Source organism: Thermobia domestica, chromosome 6 (assembly GCF_964235325.1).
Source record: "Thermobia domestica chromosome 6, izTheDome1.hap1.1, whole genome shotgun sequence".
In the NCBI taxonomy this organism is placed as follows: Eukaryota; Metazoa; Arthropoda; class Insecta; order Zygentoma; family Lepismatidae; genus Thermobia; species Thermobia domestica.
In genome coordinates this window covers 106,726,188-106,752,132 of record NC_137459.1, presented here as the reverse complement: position 1 = coordinate 106,752,132, position 25,945 = coordinate 106,726,188, and positions in this window count along the sequence as shown.

Here is a 25,945-nt window from a genome sequence, read left to right as displayed (position 1 = left end):
TGCCTTAGCGCCTTAGCAAAGTTGATATTCCTAAGGTTGATGGTGGTCCCAAACCCACCACGCCCACCAGCACTATCCCTAAGGTTCCTTAACATAATTTTCCTTGACACCTCGCGCCAAGCTCCAGTGTTCATTTCAGATGCAGTGGCCAAGGAACTTGGCTCATCCATCCTCATCTCAACACTTTTTGTGGCTGACGAACTTGGCTGCACTTTTTGCACCTCTGGTGTTTTTGTTTATATTTCACTTCTTTTTGTAGTTCGCCATGTCAATATCGTATATTGGAATTCTCAATTGTGGCATATTGCTGGATTTAAATTTAAAATTGTACATTTTAAAAGGAGTCATAATATGTCACATACAACATTAGTTCCCAAGGGCTCTCCCACCGGGAATCGAACCCAAGACCTGTACAAGAAAGGCGCACATGCTAGCCACTAGAACAGCGGGGAGGATTTATTCTATTAAATGTCTGTGAGAGCGTTATGTCCAAACGAGATTCCAATTCATTTACCCGAACTACAAAATCACGATCGCTAACATCTCATTTTTCATTACCTAAATACGAAGAGTATCAACAGGGCCCAAAACCCTTGATGCTGAATCCTCGCTGCTACATTACTACACATACACGGTGTAGCTGGTGTTTCAATATACCTAGTTGTTCTCTACCTTTTCACATTGCGAAATTACGGAGTTCATTACATGACGCGCATATTGCGCAGTTTCATACTGCCTCAGGTTTTCCTTGCAATGATATACACCTTTCAAATAGCTTGTAAACTTAATAATATTTGCCACCAACATATCCTAACTGTATATAAAACTACATGAACTGATATAAATTAAAGGGGTGCTTCCGGTTGACGTGGAAAGTTGAAATGATGAAGGGGGATGAAGAATTTTCCCATGTTTTTTAAATGGGTCTTTTTTTTACATATAATCTCATGTTTTAGGAACTTGGAATTGGAATAAAAAATTGAAATTCGGTATGCTTGTACGTTTTCATTAGCATTACCTAAGTAAATCAGTAAAAATAAAAAATTCCAACTTTAGAGTGGTTTTATGGGGAACTGAAAAATCTTTCCCATGGTACGTATTTGTATGGAACACCTTTTACATCCCAAAATTATAAGGCACTTCCTGTAGGGCTACAATGATTAAATTTGACATGATTGTAGTTTTTCGGAACCAACCGACAGAAAAATTGCCAAAAGTGAATATTTTTTTAATTTTTAGGGAGTCTAAAGGGGAGATGAAGAAATTCCCCATGCTATTTAAATAGGCCTTTTTTGGACTTATAATCTCATATTTTAGGTGCTTGAAATTGGAATAAAAACGTGAAATTCGGTATGCTTCAACGTTTACGTTAGTGTTACCTAAGTAAGTCAGTAAAAATGAAAATTTCCAAATTTAGAGTGGTTTTATGGGGAACAGAAAAACCTTTTCCATGATATTTATATTGGACGTCTTCTACACCCCAAAATGTTTAGGCACTTCCGGCAGGGCTAGAATGATTAAATTTGGCACGATTGTAGCCTCCCGGGAATAACCAACAGGAAAATTGCTAAAATTGAAAATTTTTAATTTTTAAGGAGTCTAAAGGGAGATGAAGGAATCACCATGTTATTTAAATAGGCGTTTTCCTGGAATACACAATCTTATCTTTTAGATAGTTGAAATAGGAAAAGAAACTTGAAATTCGGGAATTGTAAGCTTAAGAGGTGTGAGGATGTAGGCCGAACAAAGGCGAGGGTGTGGGGGCGAACCCCTGGAGGGCAAATTCAGGAAATATGAAGAGAAAAGGCACGAAATTATCTGTTGATGAAAAGGCTGATACGTAAGAGATTCTCACACTGTTCACAGGTAGAGACACGAAGTATCAAGAACATTTTTACTTAACGACTGTGGTAACTATAAAAATAACTCTGGAATTAATATATTTACGAAATCGGTTACATTTTGTTGCTAGTCGCACATAAATTCGAACAATTGGATTTCTCATTTCTTCGAAAACTTCATTAATTTTAAACACTCTCACCACTACATTATCTTACTTATCAAATTAATTTCAATATCTATTTAATACCAATGACTGCAATAAAGGAAAAATATTCACCGAGAAAAGACAAAATATTGGCTTTCCTTGTCTGTTTCCAACCACGAAATTTACGGCAGTATGTACGTGTCTTAGCCCACGGTTTTAAAAGTTAACTGACTCACAGAACGTGCTTCATTAACTTACTTAACTACTTATTACTAGCTTTCACTTATTTTACTCACACAATGAGAAATACTGTATGTGGCGTACGTAAAAACGTTTGTTACATGTGTAAATCCTGTAGTTGTTGGACTTAACTTACACTAAACGTATAACTGAAAAGTATATTTGAACGTACTTTCCGTATAAGTGTTCCGAATAAACGTACTTTCCACACGAACGAAAAGACTGTATGTAGGCGGTCAGGATATCACATACAGATGGCCGTATGTAACTTATAGCTGACGTACGTAATGTACGGAAGACTGTTAGATGTCAGACATCCTGCAACGACTTTGTGCAACATCTAAGCGGGAAAGAGGGCAGTACGTATGTAGCATATGGATAACGTATGTTAAGTTTTGATTTCTGTAGTAAACATAAGGATCCCGTATATTTGTACAGTATATTGATATCCGGATAACGGATTTTTTCAATGACCTTAGCTCATTTTCTGTTAACCTAGAACGACAGGAACACGAACACAGAAACATCGAGGAGAGTTAAGATTCCAAAGGCTCTTCCACCGGGAATCGAACCCAGGACCCCATACACCAAAGGCGCACGTGGTAGCCAATAGACCAGCGAGGAGGGCACCAACTCGACCACTCAGACGATTGACAACATTATCACTATGCACATGATGTGTTCAATAATGGAATCGTTCCCGATTTCTGATTGTAAGGACAGTTTTTTAACTAATGAAAAAATTTCAATAGCAAATTCCTCAAATTTCATTTTCAAGCCGTTATAGTGTGCCTTTATTGAGAATTTCGCATTTTTATCTCATTAAGAAGTACCTAATGGCTATGAACAGTTTTTCGCCCATAAAAATTCCCATAGTACATTCCTTAAATTTGGAACCTTTACTTACACAGGTCATTACATAAGGTAGGTACCATTATGCAGAGTTTCAATTCTCTTATCTCATTTGGAAGCACCTAATCAATGATGAGTGAGTATATGAACCGATCTCTGTTTGAGTAAAGACAAATTTTCGCCCATAGAAAATTCCATAGCACATTCCTTAAATTTCGGATATTTTTCATATTCAAGCTATTATAAGCTACCTTCGTATAGACATTCACATCTTCATCTCATTGGGAAGTACTTAATGGCTACGGACAATTTTTCGTCTATAAGAAATTTCCCATAGCACATTCCAGGCCCGCACCCAGAGGGGTCTAAGGGAGGCCGGGCCTCCCCTAATTTTTTGCGAGCCCCCCTAAAATTTTCACGGTAGGCTTGCAAATGATCTATAATATGGTGATGAACTATAATATTTTTGGGTCGGGCCCCCTCTAACTTCAGCTGCCCCCCTACATTTTTGGGCTGACTACCGACCTGGCACATTCGTCACATTTTGGACTTTTTCCATACTCAGGCCATTATAAGATACCTTTATGCAAAGTTTCACGACTTATCTCATTGGAAATACAAAATCAATGTGATGAGCGACTGAGTGAACCGATTTCTGCTTGACTTAAGGACAGTTTTCACCCATAAAATTTTTCCATATCACTTCCTTAAATTTCGGACATTTTCCATACTCAAATCATTATAAGGTACCTTTATGCAAAGATCCATCCTTCTATCTCATTGGGAAGTATCTAATTAATGCTATGAATGAGTCAATCAGTGAGGGAACCGATTTCTGCTTGACTAAGGACAGTTTTCAACCATAAAAATTTCCTTTAGTACATTACTTAAATTTCAGACCTTTTCCATACTCAAGTCATTATAATGTACCAATATACAGACTTTTACGTCAATATTTCATAAACAAGTACTTAATCAATGTGACGAGTGAATGAATGAACCGATATCTGCTTGGCTAAAAATAGTTTTTCACCCATAAAAAAAATCCCATTGCACATTCCTCACATTTAATACTTTTTTACACTCAAGTCATTATAACGTACCTTTATGCAGAGTTTCACGTCTCTATCCCATTGGGAAGTACGTAACCAATTTGGTGAGTGAGTGAGTGAAACAATTTCTTGCTTGGCTAAGGACAGTTGTTTGTCTATAAAAACTTTCCCATTGTACATTCGTTAAATTTCGGACTTTTTCCATACTCAAGTCATTATAAGGTACCAAATGTGCAGAGTTTCACGTCTTTGTCTCATTAGGAAGTACCTAATCAATTTGATGAGTGAGTGAGTGAAACGATTTTTTTCCTGGCTAAGGACAGTTTTTTGCCCATAAAAAAATCCCCATAGTACTTTCCTCAGATTTCGGAACTTTTCCACACTCAAGTTGTTATAGGGTACCTTTATGCAAAGATTCAAATTTCTATCTCATTGGGAAGTACCTAATCAATTTGATGAGTGAGTGAGTGAAATAATTTTTTTTCCTGGCTAAGGAGAGTTTTTTGCCCATAAAAAATTCCCATAGTACATTCCTCAGATTTCGAACTTTTACCATACTCAGGTCGTTATAGGGTACCTTTATGCAAAGTTTCAGGTTTCTATCTCATTGGGAAGTACCTAATCAATTTGATGAGTGAGTGAGTGAAAGGTTTTTTTTTTTTTTCCTGGCTAAGGACAGTTTTTTCCCATAAAAGATTTCCCATAGGACATTCCTCAGATTTCGGACTTTTGCCATACTCAGGTCGTTATAGGGTACCTTTAAGCAAAGTTTCAGGTTTCTATCTCATTGGGAAGTACCTAATCAATTTGATGAGTGAGTGAGTGAAACGATTTTTTCCTGGCTAAGGAGAGTTTTTTGCCCATAAAAAATTTCATAGTACATTTCTCAGATTTCAAACTTTTTTCATACTCAGGTCGTTATAGGGTACCTTTATGCAAATTTTCAGGTTTCTATCTCATTGGGAAGTACCTAATCAATTTGATAAGTGAGTGAGTGAATCGATTTCTTGCTTGACTAAGGACAGTTTTTTGCCTATAAAAACTTTCCCATAGGACATTCTTCAAATTTCTGACTTTCTCCATACGCAAGTCATTATAAGGTACCTTTGTGCAGAGTTTCACTTCTCTGTCTTATTGGGAAGTACCTAATCAATTTGATGAGTGAGTGAGTGAAACGATTTTTTTTCCTGGCTAAGGATAGTTTTTTGCCCATAAAAAAATTCCCATACACACATTTCTCAGATTTCGGACTTTTCTCATACTCAAGTTATTGTAGGGTACCTTTATGCAAAGTTTCACGTTTCTATCTCATTGGGAAGTACCTAATCAATTTGTTGAGTGAGAGAGTGAATCGATTTCTTGCTTGGCTAAGGACAATGTTTTGCCTATAAAAACTTTCCCATATCGCATTCCTAAGATTTCGGACTTGTTCCATTCTTATGTAATTATGAGGTACATTTGTGCAGAGTTTCACGTCTTTGACTTATTGGGAAGTACCTAATCAATTTGATGAGTGAGTGAGCGAAACAATTTTTTTCCTGGCTAAGGACAGTTTTTCACCCACAAAAAAAAAATCCCATAGGACATTCCTCAGATTTCGGACTTTTCCCATACTCAAGTTGTTATAGGGTACCTTTATGCAAAGTTTCACGTTTCTATCTCATTGGGAAGTACCTAATCAATTTGATGAGTGAGTCAGTGAGTCAGTGAGCATGAAAACTGCATATTTTGGGGGTCCAATACTCAAATATGGTTAAAGGTATGAATGTAAGGTTTGGCATATAAGTACATCTGCGGGATATCTCCTTACATGCTAAATTTCATGTTTCTACCCTTAATAGAATCGTTTTTACAAAGCCTCGAAATCGGCGATTTTACCCAAAACTCTTGATCGTGTATAATATGCTTACGGCAGTGCAGGCTAGTTTTCACTTTTTTCGCGGAACTTTGCTGCCATGCACTGCCGTGCATGTTGATAAAACATTGGCAAATAAAATGCATATAAAGTTTTGAATACTACATCATATGCATCTAAGTAATAAAGCATTTATAGTTAGGTGGACCTTATTTGCTGAAAGTACCTTATATATATTCAAACTATCACGGTACATTATATACATCCGTATTATAAGAGACCCACAGGCACGTTTTAATCATAGGATAAGCCACGGCTGCGTTGTTTGGACAACTTTCATCTAAAATGAAGTATCTAGGTTTTCCTATTTTTCTATGGATAGAACAATGGCAAGATCATTAAATCTTTGTACAGAAGCCTACCACACGAACTTATTATTGTATGCAACTTTATTCAATTGAAATTACAAATCAGTAGAAGTCTTGAGATTCGTATAATTAAAAGTGAGTCATTACTTCAATGTTCGAAAAATAAAGTTAAAATTTCCACGAATCTCTTTGGACTTGGATTACGTACAAAACTTCTTTATTGCAAAAACAGGTTGCACCTTATTTTTCCATTACAATAGGTACCTTGAACAAGTTTTCTCTTCGAGTTGTATCTCATTATTGCGGCTGCAGCCACCAAAACGAAGAGAAGAGGACTCCACCATTTTCCATTTCCTTCTAAATCAACACGTATCCTGCAATACCTAACAACATGCTTTGAACTATGATAGGCACACCATAAATAATAACCATGTCTGTCCCGGCGTCCCCCACAGGGGACATAAAATATGACAATATTATTCTTTCTTTACAAGTTTAAAATCAGACTAACAACATTGAAAACTGTTTACAGGGGATGATTATAAATGGATCATGCCCTGTAAACAGTTTTCAATGTTGCCGATCTGATTTTAAAGTTGTAAAGAAAGAATAATATTGTCATATTTTGTGTCTCCTGTGTTGTTACGAGTTTTATTTCTTACAGAATGTTATAAAACTGTCCGCGAAGTTTTCACTCTTTCCTGGTTTTATTCCTTCGTCAGAAGTTTGGAGATCCACTTTGCTGCAACCTTCCTCATACCAGCTCTTTCACTTGATATGCCCAAACACTTAGCAATCCTTTTGACTGATATTCAACGATATTCCATTATCGTGTTCTGGATTGATTACACATTTTCGAGAACAGACACAGAAACAAGCTTGCAACTGGGTTTCGCAGTTTCAACATCAAAATGACCAGTTCCGAAGTTCGTCATCCAATGTTTGAGAGTTGCATATGACGGCCCACACTCTTACAAAGTTTGTTTCATTTTATCGTAGATCTGTGTCGCGTCTTTCCCTTGGAGGAAGGAAAATTCATGACGGCCCTATTCTCCTCTGGCCTGAAGCTTGCTGGAGGTGCAGCTATGTTCACTTCTAAAATGAAAAACAGAAGGATGTTAATATCGTAGGACATTGTATTTTGCCACATTATCTATATAGATCCTGCCCTATATACCCTGCTAATTTCAGTTTCCTAGCTTGATTTTTTATTGTTAAGGCTCAATCTCAATCAGCACTCCCTCGTATTAATAAAGTACTGTGGATAAGTGTAATTTTAGAATTAATGAACTTCAAGACCAACATAATTTATATTTTTTGTTTGAAATATATCACTGTAATGAGTCTACATAGTTATAGTACATTTGAAATAACACGTTGTAATTAATGTGCATCCTAACTGTACATGTTTTTAAAACTAAATTCTCAATATTATTCACTTCTTAATCGCGTATAATTGTGCGAATAAAACCGATAGGTAAATCAATATTTTGTTCGTTAAGTTAGATTTTTTTTTTTTTTTTTTTTGAATTTCGTATTATATTTTTAGCATCACCTATAAGTGTTTGCAAAAGTGAGGATACATTTTCGAAACAACAATTTCGCTAAACGTTATACGTATATATATATATATATATATATATATATATATATATATATATATATATATATATATATATATATATATACAATACTTTCATTTTAAGCAGTATATGAAGCTCGATTTTATCTATAGTTGCTTTCTAGCTTTTGCAAACGGTTTATAATGATTGAAACTTATTTATTATTAACAAAAAGAAAAAAAAAAGAAAACTCTGTACTCACACGAAGTACGCAAGGTTACAGTATTATACAGTGAATCTAGACAGTCAGTTTCTAACATTTTGGCAAATCCTTTCAGCAAACAGAAGCAGCATCAAACACTCATTTACCTTTCACCATGCGTTGTGAGCCGTTACCATGAGAGCGACTCTTTTTTGTTTGTTAACCTACCCGCTTGGTTTCCCATTCTTCAACAAGCTTGCTAATGGAAGTCCATAGATTAATTCGGGAATTGGAGCGAATGCTAACTTTGGAGTTATGGTTTAACAGTTTGTGTATGGAAAGCAAACAACGACGAAAAAAAAAAACATTTTTATAAAAAAAAGGAAAAAAAGACAACGATTTTTTAGAGGGAGGGGAAAGTTGTGATCTAATTAGTCCGACGCAGAATTGAAGTGCAGAGAGTCATAACAGTAAATTTGTAGCTTCAATAAAGCTGTAAACGGTTGCTGTGGGGTCTCAACGAGGATCCCCCTTTCTCTTTGCCTCTACATTCGTCGGGAGTCTCCAATTACAATTAGACCTGATCCACTCATATTTTAGATTTTACTTCCAACGGCAACCCATATTAGGTGTCCATGATTCTGATTACTGCTTTTGTTTTCTCCGACTGTAATTTGTTTTTTTTTTGTTTTTTTTTGTAACAAAAAGTCATTTTATGATATGGAAATGGTATGTATAGATAAGAACAAAGTGATATAAATAGCCTGAATTCGTCATTTAAAAAAAATGTGATGTTTTATTCTGCAGTATGTAAAAAATAACTATGACATCGTATGTGAAGAGTTTTTTTTTTATTTATATACATATGTCATTATAAACCCAACTAAAATTGAGGTAAAACATATTTTTACTCTGTTTGTACGTTCATTTGTTCTTTATTCAAATATATTGATTTCCGAGGAAGAGAATAACGTTTGAACAGATTATTTTTTAAATGTTGATGCTTTATAAACACTTCATAATTAATTTTATACAGTAAATATATCAAAGCTTAATTCAAAAACAAAGCGAAAAAAAAATCAAATGTGTTTTCTTTACTCAACGTTAACAAGATAGATTATTATTACATTGTGGAAACTTAAGCAATAGTTATTAGTGTTTTACACCATACGCATGATATTTTAATGATAATTTCCTGTATTGATCTTAAAATATAATTAATCCTGATAATATGTTGAGCTGTGTTATTTATCTTTCCTTAGAATCCAGAGATCAGGCATGATTTTTCAATTATTCGTTCCACCTAAGCAGATAGATAATCAAAACAAACTATGCTACTCCTCCTCTTTGCCACCGCGAAAGATCTTTCTTCTTTTTAAAGAAACAGACTAAATCTAAATTTAGCGTCATTAACTTGTTCCACCCCATCTGAATTTCACACCATTCTTTTTGCATCGTTTTGTATATCTGTTTCTACGTTTTGAACTCCACCGGAAGTAGGTCAAAAAAATCCAAATTGGGCGGAACATCTTAATACTGTTCCGCCTCTATCGAATTTCAAGATTATTTTTCTTCCTTCCTATTGAGCTCAATTTTTGCCGTCTTTTTCGTATATTTCCACGTTTTGAGCGCCACCGGAAACAGCTGATAAATCACTTCTAAATTTCCTAAAATGCATGGCTGTTTTACCCTAATCATTTTGCAAGATCATTATTTTTGCATTTCATTCTGCTTGTTCTACGCCGTTTTCTGTGATTATTTCAATCTTATGTGCTCCACCGGAAGTGGGTCAAAAACGACGTCAAAATTGCCGAAAATGATGAGAGGTTCACTCCCATCGAATTTCGAGACCATTCTTTTGTAATGCATTGTGCTCGATTTGTGCGCCTATTTCGAAGTTTGTGTTAAAATTACCTCCAAATGTGCGGAAATAGCATTGTTATGCCACTGACATCGAATTTCAAGTGTGTATCTTTTACATTGTAATGTGCCTGTTTTGTGCTGTTCTGTGCGCCTATCTCCACGTTTTGTGCGTTATCGGGAACGAATAACTATTTTCAAAATCAACAGAAAGACATGCCTATTCCGCATTCATAGAAATTGTTTAAAACGACGCGTTTATTTTAACCCATTGTTCAGCATTCTTTCTCGGTAATATTTATTATTTTTGATCTACTTCCTGCGGCACACAAAACGTGGGCATAGGCACACAAAACGGCACGACGCTAGCAATCTTCAATCAAGAAGAACGATCTCGAAATACGACGAGCGGATCAGCAATATTTTGATGTCATTTTTTTTTACACAGTTCAAGTAGACCACAAAAGAGGAAAGTAGGCACACAAAAGGAACAAAACAAACACTATACAATGCAAAGGAATTAATCTAGAAATCCTATGAGGACGGAAAAGAATGCTTTTTGTCACTTTTGAAGGACATTTTGATCTACTTGCGGTGGCGCACAGAACATGGAATTAGACGCACAAATCGGTACAAAACGAGCTTAATACGACGCAAAAGGTATCTCGAAATTTGATGGGGTCGGAACAGCAATGCTTTTCTGGCAAATCTAATGCTATTTTTATAAACTTTCGTTGCCGCATAAAACCTAGAAATAGGCGCGCAAAGCAAAAAAAAAAAAAATAATAATAATAATAATAAAAAAATAAAATAAAATAAAAAAAATACAATGCAAAAGGAATTATTTTGAAATTCAATTAGAGTAGAACAGCCATACTGTTTAGATACCTCAGAAATATTTTTTGACCCACTCCTGTTGGTGCACGAAACGTGAAAATACACGGATAAAAATGCATAATCCAGTCGGCATGTAAATGCTGTTTTTACCAGGTTACGCGCGTCACCACATTAAGTAATGTTGTTTCATCCGTAGTACGATCTACACCACTGTCCAGCGAAAATTTTGTATTGTGGGACCACAATTTTAAATCTACAATTAACGCCATACCCATTCTGACGGTGGTAACTTGCGTATATAATGTTGTTACCACCTTCCTACGACTGTTCCCTCTTGGTTCTTTCTAAATTTGTGACTCCCTACCTTACGAGAGTAATAGTTTTTAACACGAAATCAATCATGTGAATAAAATTATCCAATCACAGCGAGTCTAGTTCGACACCGAACTCCAGACTTGGCATTGTGTTCCCACCTGCTGTACTTTTATACATGCAATTACATTACTTAAGGAGCGCACCCGCGTAAATACGATTTATCCACACAGAAATCCTAGTCCTTTTTTTCTCAGTGTAGGCGCACAAAACGGCACAAATAAATACAATACAATTCAGAAGTAGTTATCTCGATGGGGTCCGAAGTACAATGCTTTTCGGCAATTTTGAGGTCATATTGACCCTACAGAGTGTGCACACAAAACGGCACAAGAGAAGCACAATGCCAAATTAATTATTGCGAAATTCGATGATATGGAAGAGCTATGCTATTGAAAGTCATTTTTGACCCACTTCCGGTTTCGCATACAACGTCGAAATAGGCGCACAAGATGACACACAACAAGCACAATGCAATACAAGAAAACTTATCAGGAAATTCGATGTGTACGAAACAGCCATGCTTTTTCGGCAATTTTCGGCAGTATATATATATATATATATATATATATATATATATATATATATATATATATATATATATATATATATATATATATATATATATATATATTTATTTATTTATTTATAGTACTGAAATATACAAAGTTCAATACGAATATAGCTTGTGTCAACAGTTGTGTGTGTGTGTAACTAGTATAATATATGCACTACAGTAACAAACTCTATTGTATATTTATTTGTAGCTTTAAGTTATGTTAACTCATTAAGAAGCAAGAATTTCATAATGCCTTTCAGTTTAAAAAAAAAAGTAAATGTAAAATGTTTGTTATATTAGTATATCGCACGGGGCACGTGTTGTTTATCCTAATCATTTGAATCTATTCAAACATCATATTCAAACATGTTAGTGCTTTGATACTGTAGCATAAAGATTGTATTTGCTTTTGGATTGCATATTTTAAGATGAAATTATTGTATGACAGAAAATACAGTTTCAATTTCCAACTGTATAATTGTTTGCCATTCCAACACAATTTCACTTTCTAACTACTGAGTAAATAACAAATTTTGAATTAAATTTATAATTATACTAACAAAGATGATACTTATTTCACTAATTCAGATTAATGTAATATTAAAAAAAGTTTTAAAAATACATAAAGTTATTATCTAAGTTATAACTAATTCTTGCAACATATTTGGATACATGTTTCATCTCTATGTGCTTGAATTGATGGTGCAAAGAGAAGCGCCAAAAATTAACGTTTATCTTACGGCGTATGTGAGCATAGAGAAGAGAAAACTTGTTTTGATCGCCTTTCAGTTTATTCTTATTCTTATTATTTTAAAGTATTCTTCCTATTGGTAGGTCCTGAGACTAATGAGTTGTTTTTCTTTCTTAGCTTTCCGCCTGGAAATGTTCTTTATCTTCAGCTTTCTCTTTTAACTCCCAATAGTTTATTCTATTATTTTTTTTTCAAATAATTGATTAGTTGGGTTTTCCTTTTTCCTACTTGTCGCCTTCATTCTATCTTTCCTTCTTTGGCAGTGTAAATAAGACAATTTCTTCGGAAAATATGTCCAATGCAATTGACCTTCCTACGAAGGACGTTGGCTAAAAACGTCCTCTTCTCTCCTATCAACTTATGCAAAAACATAGTGGTAGTGAAGTCAATTTAAAAAAATGTCTCACATTTTATCTATTTAAGACTATATCCTTTCAATATTTTCCTAAAATTTTAAGAATTCAGAAACTTCCCTGTTTAAAAATATTTTTCTTGCCTTTCTTTCTTTTTTAAAAATAATATTGTTTTAGTGAAAAATATATAGAAGTAGTTTTTTTTTATTTTCTGTAAAGTCCTCAGTACTTAAGTGACGAAAGAAAACGATTTTAAATATACAAGTTGATGATTAGAAAATTAATAAGAAGTATATCATGCATTTACTAGTTTTCATTGTGATTTGAAATTCTATTAATTGTGTATCTCAGAAGTAAAGTAAAATCACGTTCTGATTGGAATTGTGTAAATTTACTTTCCCTATTAGAGCATCATTTCTCTCGCAAATGTATGTGGAATATATAAACTTGTTTCGTAAAGAACAAACAATTCGGACTTTCCTGTATGTATTTTATTTGTCAATATTTTATTTATTAGTTGTGAAGCTAAATGTATGAAAAACACATTGAAAGAGAAATATACAAAATTATCTCATTACCAGCACAGCAGGTACATAAGGCCCATTGTTTGAAATGCAAAATTTTACTGCCTGAGAGACTACTGGAACTCAAATAACACTTAACATTATTACAGTACTTCAAACGCTAATAATAAAGGGACATTTAGTAACAATGTGGATGTGAAATAAAAAGGTGAGGTGAGGTGATTTTGAGTTTAACGTCCCGTTCAGCAGCGAGGCTATAGGAGACGTGGACCTACTGATTAACGTGGATCCGAACCACATGAGCTCCCGCCGGGAATCGAACCCGGGCCTCCCACGCCAAAGGCGCGTACGCTAACCGTGAAATAAAAAGGATAGAGATAATCCTCCATGTTTTATACAGTCATTAGTTGTCATTGCAAATAACTGTATCTTACTGAACAAGATTTGGCATATGATAAATAAGTCATCGTTGGAAACATATTTCACACTAAAAACACTTTCAACCATGTTTTCACTTTACAACACTTGTAACAAATTAATTCTTCATCATTGACGTCGGTCAAGCAAATGCCTTAGCCTACGGTCACAATGCACCCGATTTTTCGCTCTGGCGATTACGACCGACTAGTCGGCCGACCGCGTCTGCCAACTGCTTGGTCACACTACAACCGATCCGTGGTCAGTCTGTCTTCTTGTAGGATACAGTATAGACAAGGAATTGCTGCTATTAGAAAATCATATGTTAAAACATTACTTTTAGAGGAAGATAGGAGCAAATATGTAAATACTATTTTTAAAGAAAGAGAGAAATATGGCAAGTTTCACACGCTATTTCCAAAGTTGGTGGAGCAGCCACATAAGTTTCTTCAGTACTTGAGAATGGAACAGGATTCATTTTGGCACATCTTACAGAAGATCCGAGGACGCATAGAGAAGCAAAGTAATTTTCGAAAATGTATATCAGCAGAAGAACGGCTTGCTGTAACATGTAAATGGAAGTCTCAATACCTGCGATGAGTTGTAAACCACCCGCTAGTCTGGCGTAGTCTGACGACAAAAACAAAATATTTTGTTTCTGATCGGTGGTCGGTAGAAGTCGGCCGTAGTCGCCAGACCATCTCGGCGCCAGTCTGACCACGTACACTTCTCTCAACGCATTTGTTTATTTCACCGATGTCGTCAGAGTATGTCAGACTAAACAATCGATGAAAATCGGATCCACTGTGACCATAGGTTTAGTCGGATACCCATATAGAGCATGGTTTACAACTTTGTATGTTACCGTTCCATTTTTTGACACTTAATAAATAGTACCACGAAGTTATGTCTTTTAACATGGAAGGAGCATCGATACAACCATTTTTCTTTTTCTCCCAGGCTTGGCAGTATTTCAATTGTTGGCAGTAATCTTACTTTCAAATATTGTCCTTACAACTGTTTGAGCTTTGTAGTTCAGCGACTTTATACGAGGCTTTGTGTTTCATTTTACTTTTGGTGTAGGCATTAGTTCCTGGAAAGATGGTTTAATTGTACAAGATAGGATCTTATCTTTCTGAGTGTGAGAACTGGGTAATGTCTCTGTAGACACTTTGACCACATATTTGAGAAAATAACTACAGAATAAGCTCTATTCATTGATTGTTCGAGATGCTTCCTCCAGTAGGTTAGAAGCTCTTGATTCCAATGATATTCAAACGAACACTACACAGATTTGTCTAGTGGTTGCAACGCGTGCGTGGTGTTGCTCGGTAAACACAAGAGTGTTATTTCGTGTTGCATCGACAACTGCTGCTGCATCGACAGCTCTAAAATCAAAGTGTGAAGACGCACTGTCAAATACAAGAAGAACCGAATCAGGAACTTTAAACTTAGAAAAACGTTTAACCTTTTCGACAAGAATGTTAGTTGTCATTCTGCCTTTAATGAAAGTCTTCACTATCGATTCTTGAGGTGAATTTTCACCGCACTCAAATTTGAACCTCTGTCTCTTGTAGATAGGAATAGTGTTCCTAACTGCCTTTACACAACCAACGATAGTAACATTCTCTGCATGTTCAATTACAACCGTATGAACACTGTTGGAGTTTTTCTTAGATAACACACTTGGCTGGTGATGGTCAATCTACAACCCTATTCGTGCATATTGTACAGCTTTCCTGGTTTGTCTGATAGTTCTAATTTTTAAATTCGCTACCTAATTTCACAAAATGGTCGTCAAAGATGGTTTTTTAAAGTTTTGAACTCTTGCTGGCTTCAATATTTGAGCATTCATTACAGAGATTTCTGCAAGTCGCTTCAAGAACGGCTTGAGCCAATCTTTTTTTTTCTGCTAATTGTTTGTCTTCTGAAAATGAATGTGGAGTATTATGTGTCGTAACAAATCGATATGACAGATGACATAATGATCTTGGGGTTACAGCAAAACCAATTTCAGTGAATTTTATAATTATGATCACCTGTTCCCTTTTCTTTTTCTGCATTTAAAAAGGTGTTTCTTTCTAATTTACGTGCACAACTCAACGTTTTCAGATGTTTTTTTTTAGCGTTCTTTGAGGAATGTCATACGTACATGCCACCTCACGTTGACTGGAACCACGTCTTAGGTCATGAATAGCTACCTCTATTGTTAATTCGTTCCACTTCGCTCTCACATTTTTGCATTTCTTCTCCATTTTCCTTGAAAAAAACATATAAAAATAATAATCAAAAACATCACAATTACCTGAATATAAAAGCTAAACAAAAGCAAAGACAACTGTCGCTGATTTTCTTCTTTTTTTTTGTCATGTTGCGGGACATGAAAATATGCTTTAAACAAAGCTTTTCTTTAACACTACACGTACACTCGGACACACTTACGCACACTGAAGCATACATTTTTCATACACGGATACAAAAGTTCTCTGACATATTCATGTTGCTTTTGAAGCATAATTCGGGAAAAGGATTAATATTTGAAGCATTTTCCATAGGGACGTACCTAGAAAACTAAGCAGGAGGTGTGTAATTCCTGGGCAATAATTTAATTCACATTACATTCATAGTTACTTAATACATAAATATTACTATACATTATGAGAAACGACTTTCCTTAATGAGCTTCGCAAGAAAAGTTGGAATACATTGAACAACTAAGAAAATTTAGTGTGGTTGTAACAGTATCTGAAATTTGATCCTGAATGTATATCAAATGAATATATAGAATGCCTGAAAGCAGAAGACAGAACCATCTGAAACTGGACAGGAAATTAGCAGCCATATTAGTAGAATAAATGAAACGATACTTCCAACACTGTATTTTTTTTAAAGTGACTCTATCCTTCCTTGAAAGATGCAAAGAATCATTAAGTCAATAAGGATAAAGATCTCTACGATAACAACGTATGGCCATGCTATCTTGTTAACTGTCTTTTTCTCGGAGAAACAATGAACCGGAAATATTAACATTTTAAATTCGGTTATCTATCAACCAAATCAGATCTTTTTTATTAATATTATTACTATTTTGCTTCCAACGAAAAAGGAATGTAAAGATTTCTTGACTACTAATTTTTTAAAACAATATTTGTCAAATTCAAAACTCAAAGTTTCAGCGAGCACAAGCTGGGCACAGGACCCTATCCACAGGCTTCTTGGCTACTTTCTAACTATAAGCCTGAGTTACATTGAGAATTTCGATATTGGAAAGGTTCAAATAATGCACATCTCTCCACATGACCATGAAAGTTCTTATATATGATTGCCATTCATATAGTCTGATGCACAATCTATCAATGTATTTAATATTGTTTGCATAACAAGATATACCGAATTTATCTCATTCTTTCAAGGCTAAACTCAATCTTAAGTCTAACATGATATATACAATCGTTATCATCATCATAGTCAACTATTAGTGGATGACGGTCTTTCCAAATCTTCTTCACAATTATCTACCTTGAATAATTCTTTTTCACATTACTGTGAACTGATTTTAGATTTCGTCATGCTTCATTTTCTAGTCTGCAAATGTTGAATTCCTGATTTTGCTACTGTCCAAGTCTTTGATTTACATGTCAAAACAGGCAGAATACATTCATTGAACATTTTGTGCTTTATATGCTTTTTGAATTTTTAATATCAAGCTGCTCATTCTGAATGCACTCAACCTAGCTACACACGTCTCTTCAGAGTGCAAATCACCGGAAAGATAAGAGAAGGTTTCTCTCTGTCATATTGCTATCTTCCTAAAGAAACTAACTAACATATCTCTGCTGGCCATCTTTGTTCCTTCCCATCCCAAACCATGTTTAGTGACGCGAATATTTGAGTAATTTGTCAAACTCCACTGCTTGTGGATTTTTATTTTATTTTATTTTATTTTATTTTTCAAAATTTGAAGGTAAGTTTATATCTTCTACCGTCTAGAGCTTGTACCCTTTAGAATTTGTACAACTGGTTGACTTTTAGGTTTGTGCAGTTTAGGGCTAGTGCCTTTTAGGTTCAATGCAGTTAAGGTCTTGTGTCGTTAGCCAATGACTGATGTTGATCGTCTGAAAGCAGACATGTTCATTTGGGAGTAGGTGAAAATCCCCCTGGCAGACCCGTCCAAACAATACGGGACTACTTGTCTTTTACTATTTAGGTACCACGTATATGTTGTAGCAATGCTACCTTTTAACCATAATGGTACGTGTAAGCCGCCATTTTGGAGGGAGCATCACGTCCTCCCTCGGTAGAGTCGTTCAAACAATACAGAACTTCCTCTATTTAGGAAAGAGGTACCTCGTACATGACCAGATCCAATGGCTAATGTAGACTTTCCTCCCTTAAAGACAACGGCCATTTGGGAGCGACGGCTCCTCTGCAGGGATCGTAGAACTTCCAGGTCAGTGGATGGGTTCTACTAAATCTCTTGATCTTGAAGTACGATAGTGCATTAGGATACATGTGTTCCTTTCCAGACCCAAGAGCACACACAAAACTTTCATTGAGAGTTGTACAATGTACATCATCCTCCTGGTACGGCGTTGAGTCACCCCACTGGACACACCATTATCCCCTCTTTCATAAATACCGGGGTACAAAGTAGTATTATCTCCAGAATCCAAGGATATGACCTATTTGATCATTTCGGAGAGTGGCTCAACTAAGCTCCGCCGGTAGGGGCGGCAATTTACCTACCTCGATGAGGCCATAAGGAGATCGCATATCCTCCCAGATCCAATGGCACGAGTTAGTCGTCATTTGAAGATACACTCGAAGCTTTCATTCCACAGTAGTTTGTTGCCCGGGATTTATCCTCAGACTACGAGGAGGGCAATAGTACTAAACCGGGTTAACGAGAGTAACTCGTTTTCATGCACTTCAGAAGTCCAATCTTTCCGTCGAAGGATCATCTACCGCCACAATGCATGGAATTGATACACGAGCAGGGGATCCCTCCCTCTATCTCAGTACAGGCTTGCAACTGGCCGTGGCGGAATGAAGCTTGAAAAAAAAGACATCATACTTAACTACCAAACATTTAATCCCATATCGCATGCATACTAGGCCTACTTTCGTTCGCCAATTTTCTTCCCTCAAAAATGAAAATCATTTATATTTTACTTGCTTACATGCATTAGTTTCCACATGCGCTAATTCCATCTTGTTTATCAATTAGTCTAATAACAATAATAACACTAATTATTTTAAAACTTTTGAAAAGCTTTAAATTCTCCAATCACTTAGTCACGAATAATCCATCTGCTGAATACATACTAAAATTAGTGAACCAACTTTGGTGAGAACTTTCTTTAGGTAATTGAAATAATATAGGCAAAACATGCGTTCTTCTCTGCCCATTTAACTGCGATAAATTTAGAGGAAGGCAACATATTAAACTAAACAATACACGTGATGTGATCAGTTTATGTGTAGCTCGTATCAAAATAATCTCACATATAGTATATAACTCTTCTCCACTAACAAAGGGAGGAGGATCCTGCTTTTCTGATGAACAATGGAAAGCGAATTCGTTCCAACGGATAGCATTGCCACAGCCTGGTCTCTGTGATAGCCGTTATTCTTCAATGTCACATTGTGATGACATATAATGAAGAACCGTAGGTATTATGTCGATGTCATGTGTTCAATGTGAGTTTGTTGTACTAAACGGAACGTTTACTAATGTGAAGTTACCCAATTATAGTAATGACCTATGCGTAGGTGAGTCAAGCACTTTAATCGATGTACTCTGTTGAAATAATGCGTTTCATTAGCTGCAATGTGTAATGAATTCCTAACATTATCAAAATAGTAAAATTAAGAAAATGCAAACATTAAGCAGAACAATTGAGGAGCTACGTCCAAAACTGGCACATGTTCAACTAAACCATTTTTGGTAATATGGAATAAAATATCTGCGGTTATGATACGAGTACATGCAAACTGCAATTTTTCAGGTACTAAAACACAAGGACAGCTATTTCTCTGGTTAGAACTGTGGATTTTATTCGATACAGACGCAAATTGAAAAAAAAAAACTCTATTTGGAATTTTTAGTGGCATATATCTTTTAGATATCACCTCTTCAATTGTAACTAATATAATTTATTCTCCTTCGGATCATGCACTATTGATAACGAAATTACTAAAGAAGCAACGACCTTATGAAGCAAGTGATTAATCTCACAATAGGTTGCAAGTGTGTTAAATACTTTACAAAATTAAATTTTGGTAATTACTACATTTTTTCCAATCAGGGTAATGTGTTGCACGCATTAATATGGTCATTTAAATAGCTTCCCGATATGAATTTGGTAAGCAATAACTGTTATGCTTTTTTCTATTAAAAAAATCATTATTGAAACTTTTTTCTAAACGCCATTATATGTTGATGTTTAGTGTTGACAATGTGTCCTCAGTAAATTCTCCAGTGTTCGCTACATCCGAGTGATGTGAACTACCGGATAATAATGTTTGCTTATTTAGTAAAGCAGGAGGTTCCATGTAAGTGAAAAATTAAAATTTTTACTACTAGACTTCTTTACCTATTTCGTAAGAATATATCAATCTACGTAGTTAACAGTAAATTTTCGAGAAAAAATCTTATAAATGCATATTGTAGAACTGAGTTATTATCTTATTTTTATTTTATTTATTGAACAAATTCCCAGATACAGCATAATTGTGCCATTTTACACAGAGAAATGTCAACAAGCGGAAAAAAAAGAAAAAAAAAAGAAATAAAGATAAATAAATAAATAAATAAATAAATAAATAACAAGAACAGTAACATCAATAGAATCAACAAACAGTGCATGAGTAATATTATTTGGCCAGCATGCGTTTTCGTTTAACGTCCCTCCATTCTGAATTAATTTTGTGTGTAATTAGTGCAGCAACAATGAGTAATACGATACTTTGTAAAACAGGTAGCTTAATTTTTAAAATTTTAAATCTCTAATATCGTTCAGAAATTTAAGTGTCCAACAATTGCGAGTCAATATTTTAGTTTTAGTTGATATACTAGCCTTTGGCTAGCTGGAGGCTCAGTCCCCAGACCCCCGTATTTACGAGGTCTACAGCCTAGCATATCTTATTTATCTGCCTTTGCATTAAGGATGAATTTAGTGCATTTGCTTTTAATACCTACTGAATTTAGCCAGCTGGGCCCGTTGCCCTCAGATTCCCGCGTTTGCTCGGCCTACGGCATCGCACCTCTTAAACTCTACCGAATTTCAGATTTATTTTTCTATTTCAACTATCTAAAATGTAAGATGTTGTATCCGAAGAAAACGTCCATTTAAATAACATAGAAATTTCTTCATCCCCCGTCTAGACCTCTTAAAAACTATGTATATAGGGTGGCCCATTTTAATATTTCCACGAAAATATCTCGATACCGGTTCAACATAAATGAACGGAACAAAAGCTCAAATAGGAAATACCATAGGGGAAATCGAATGGTGAAGTCGCACTGCCCCACAAGGCCGCTCTTCAAGGGGGTCCGGAGCCCAACTTTAAAATGTTCAATAGAAACATAGGACGACTAACACCTCATTGGATAGATCTTTAAAAACTAAAAAGCGATGTGGCAAAATATTTTTCATATTGGTCACCGTATTCAAAATGGCCACCATGTTACCTGTATCAGATACACTTCCATTACCACTAATGTTAAAACGGTTGAACATAAATGAACCAAACAAGAACTCAAATAGGAAACCCATGAGGCAAATCAAATGAAGTTGTCGCGGTGACCCCAGGACCGCCTTACAAGGGGGGCCAGGTCTAACCTAGAAATTTTAAACGAAAATATGGGTCAAGTGATACCTCGTTCGATAGATCTTCATACACTAAACAGCTTTGTGGCAAAAGATTGCTGAAATGGGTTACCGTTTTCAAAATGGCCTCCAGGACATGGTGTCTGTATCAGATAAAACGTCCAGTACCATTAGTATGAAAACGGTTGGAGATAAATGAACAGGATAAAACTCGTTTAGGAAATCACAGAGGGTATTTATCATTCCACGCCTCGAGAATAATCCAACGGAGAAAATGATTATTAAAGTATTAGTGATATAATGATAAAGAGGAAATCTAATTGTTAGAAAACTATCTTTCCGATCTCCGTCCGTAAGTGGGTGAAGCGGGAATGAATGGTAAAAGCTCAAATGAGAACCCTACTTTTACTAGGTATGGTTTGTCTGAAACACTCTGATGTACAAGTGACTGGTACTTAAATGATCCAATATTGTGCAGACGACTGTGATTTCCTATAGGAGTTTTATTCTGTTCATCCGTTATTATCTTCAACTGTTTTCATATTAGTGGTACTGGACATTTAACCTAGTTGAGGCACCATGTGTTGGTGGCCATTTTGAAAACGGTCACCCATTTGAACAATCTTTTGTCACAACACTGTTTAGTGTATGAAGATCTATCAAACGAGGTATGACTTGATTCATATTTTTGTTTAAAATTTCTAATTTGGGCATGCGCCCCCATGAAAGGCTGTCCTAGAGGGCACCGAGACGACCATTTGTCTGACATCGTTATGCATATTGTTTCAAGGTAATCATGAACTTACTAAACGTACAGTGTATTAAAATTTACCGGGATCGTAATACCACAAATTACGGATGCGTCAAAGTACTATAAAGTGGATACTTTCAAATATCTATGATTTATATTAACAGACAAACATCACATCTACGAAGAAATTAAATGTCAACTGAAAGCAGCGAATTCGTGCTATTATCCCGTTCAAAATCTTTTGATGTTGCAAATTCTATCGATGAATTTGAAGCTTAAAATATATAAAACGATAATCATGCCTGTTGTGCTGTATACTTGCGAAACATGGTAAAGGAACATTTTAAAGGAAGAACGTAGACTGAAAGTAATTCAGGATAAAATCCTGAGGCAAATATTCGGACCCAAGAGGAACGAGAATGGGGAATAGCGAGAAATTCATAACCAGGAACTTCATAATGTATAGCTTTTATCAAACATTGTTATGGTCATCAAGTCTAGGAGATTCAGGTGAGCAGGTAGTCAGAATGGAAGAAAGTGGGAAAACTTCCAAATCTTTTACTGGAAATCCAATCAGAAAACGTTCATTACAAAGACATAGGAGCAGATGGCAGGATGATATTAAGATTGATCCCACAAAATAGAAATACAAAGTAGAAACTGGATCCAATAGGCCAAGGACAAAAACCAATGGAGACGCGGCATCGAACTTCCGGGTTCCATGTGTCATAGAGTTAGTTAATTAGCAGTTGGAACATTTTCTGTTGTGAACGAATATGCAACTTGTAGTCGATGATCATAATAAGATCATAAAAATCATATACTTACAATATTTTTTTGAAGAATTTAAAGTGTTTTGAATTATGCTCATTGTATGTTTTCGAAAATATTTGATACACAGTGAACCATGATTCAACAAAACAAAAAAAAAACTATTATGCATGAATTCATCTTTTCTCTACAATTGAATGTGACAAACAAAGCAAACATTTCTTTCAAACAGTTTTCTTCTTCCTGTGTTCAGCTTTTTCTCGTCATAGCCTACAGTTGCTATACCAATTGGATTTACTTTCCTAGTCCCTTTTTGACTTTATTCCCCAAAAAAGAATTGATTGTGTAATCACAGTAAACAACACAATTCCTACTTTATCTCTCTCTTTTTTAAAGCTTTCGTTGATTGTCGTCATTCTATTGCTTTTATTTCTTGATTTCCGAACCCTATTTTGTTTGGCTTCTGCATTGCTGCATGATTGGGTAGCAACCATTTTTTTATTTTTTTGTTCATACTCTGCACGTCATTGAAAAGTTTCCTCTTGAGTTCCTAATTTCATTTCGGTGATTTCAAAAAACTCGTTTCCATCGTTACAAACAATGTATATTGTATTTACCTTTCTTAGCTAGTGGGTGTTATCTATGGAATTTGCTGGTATGGATATTGCAGGATAGGCTCTAGTATAAAACTATTTCTTTATCAATATATCGGTATTTAAATTTTTGGTTTATACCTTAATATGATGGTAACTTCAAGAATTGTAAACATAAACTTGATTTTGTCATGTTGAGTAGCCACTAGCAAGTGTAAATAATATTTATTTGTAAAGCTTAAACAAATGAGCTGTTTTTCTGGCCTATCGATTATCATAATGTATTTAAGCAAATAGTTCAACATATTTCGATCAAAATACAAATGTTATGGAACACAATTCGATCATAAATAACTACATATTACTTTGAATAAATAACTGTATATTACTTTAAATAAATGTCTATCTTATTTTACTTGCAATTTCTATTTCGAATTATTACATATCTATTATTGTTCATATTTATGTTTTGTTAACTTCGATATTCGTACTTTTTTTTAAACAATTTTAATAGAATCTCAGTAATTTGATGTTAATTTTTTATCATATAATCCAACCAACTAAAATGGCTAGAGCGCTAGGAAAATGTTCTCATTTTAAGCCAGCAAGTTAATATAAAATATTTTAACAAAAATAGATGGTTATTCACGTATGCCGAACTTTGGTACTGTACTTTGCTTTACCGTTATTTTAAAATTTCTTTTCTAAGAAATACAAATTTACGTATGTGATAGTTAAAGGATAAAACAAACTAACATTCGTCGGAAATTTATCAAAATTGTACCTAAGCATGTAAAAAGATTATATACAAAGTACATGAGGAAATGTATTCGAGTCTTTAAATATTTCATTTTCGTCTTGTAAATAACCGCATTGTATAGAACAACAGCGTCTTTTCAAAGTGTTGCGTCTGTCAGGTTGCCATTACACTTGTTGCTTCTTCATTTGCTGATATGCGTATGCTATGTTGATTTATGTAGATATTTGAATCATTTTCATTTGTTATATCACATAAAAGCTGTTTCTAACCATCTTATTCTTTGTTTTATCTCTCTCTCTCTCTCTCTCTCTCTCTCTATATATATATATATATATATATATATATATATATATATATATATATATATATATATATGTGTGTGTGTGTGTGTGTGTGTGTTTTAGAAACATATACTATTGGAAATAACAACATACACAATAAAGGATCAGCATTAAACCACTTTTCCTGTATATAACAACATATTGTATTGTCTAATAGTCCAGTCAATATAGACTTGAAAACGGATGTTTAAATTTCTTAAAAAATCATACAATCAAATGAGCTTGTAAGTACATTCTATACAGCTTTCTGATTCAAATTATATAAATTCTCAGAGTAAATAAATAAATAAATAAATAAATAAATAAAAGTTGTACTTAAGCCGCCATCTTGGAAATGACTGAACTCCGAATAATTTCGACGGAAGTTACAAATTTTGGTTTAAACAGATATAGCAGGCACATCGATTGATCGACTGATACACATTATATATCCTTGAAATCACAATAAATAAGGGTTTCATACAATGTGCAGTAGTTGTTTGTAGTACCGAGTACATTGAAATAATGGTGGGAGTTAACGCCCAAAATTCCCTTTCTTCGACTTTTTTGGCTGTAATATGGCAACACTGCGCCCAAATCCAACAATTGTAAAACTACTACGCACTATTCCAATGAAAGTAAAGTGAATAATAGCATGCAGTTCTTTTATCTTTGTTTATCTAACTCTACAGAAGTGTTCACAAATAGAATTGTTTTCTTCACTTCACTTGCAGTTGAAATATGTGTTACATATATACTTGAAGTCACAATAAAAAGTTGCATTGAATTGGTGTATGACTGTTGTCTATAGTATTTAATATAGGGACATAATGGAGAGAATGTTTGGAAACTTCACTCTAAAATATCTTTTTTTTTTTTTTAATAACTATACTAATTCCAGTTTCAGTATTCAATTTCCATAGTTTGGAAGTCTCACAAGGAAGGGACATGAACATATCATCCGGACATCCGAATCAAGCCTAGTCCATTCGATATGTTCATACACAAAAAGATTAAGTAGACCCTACCATGAACAAAGGAGTAAGTCCCTGGGGCCCACTAACCCTCTTAGTGCAAAAGAAAATGATAGGTTCGCAGTGAAATAGCTATTGCATCAAAACTGTACA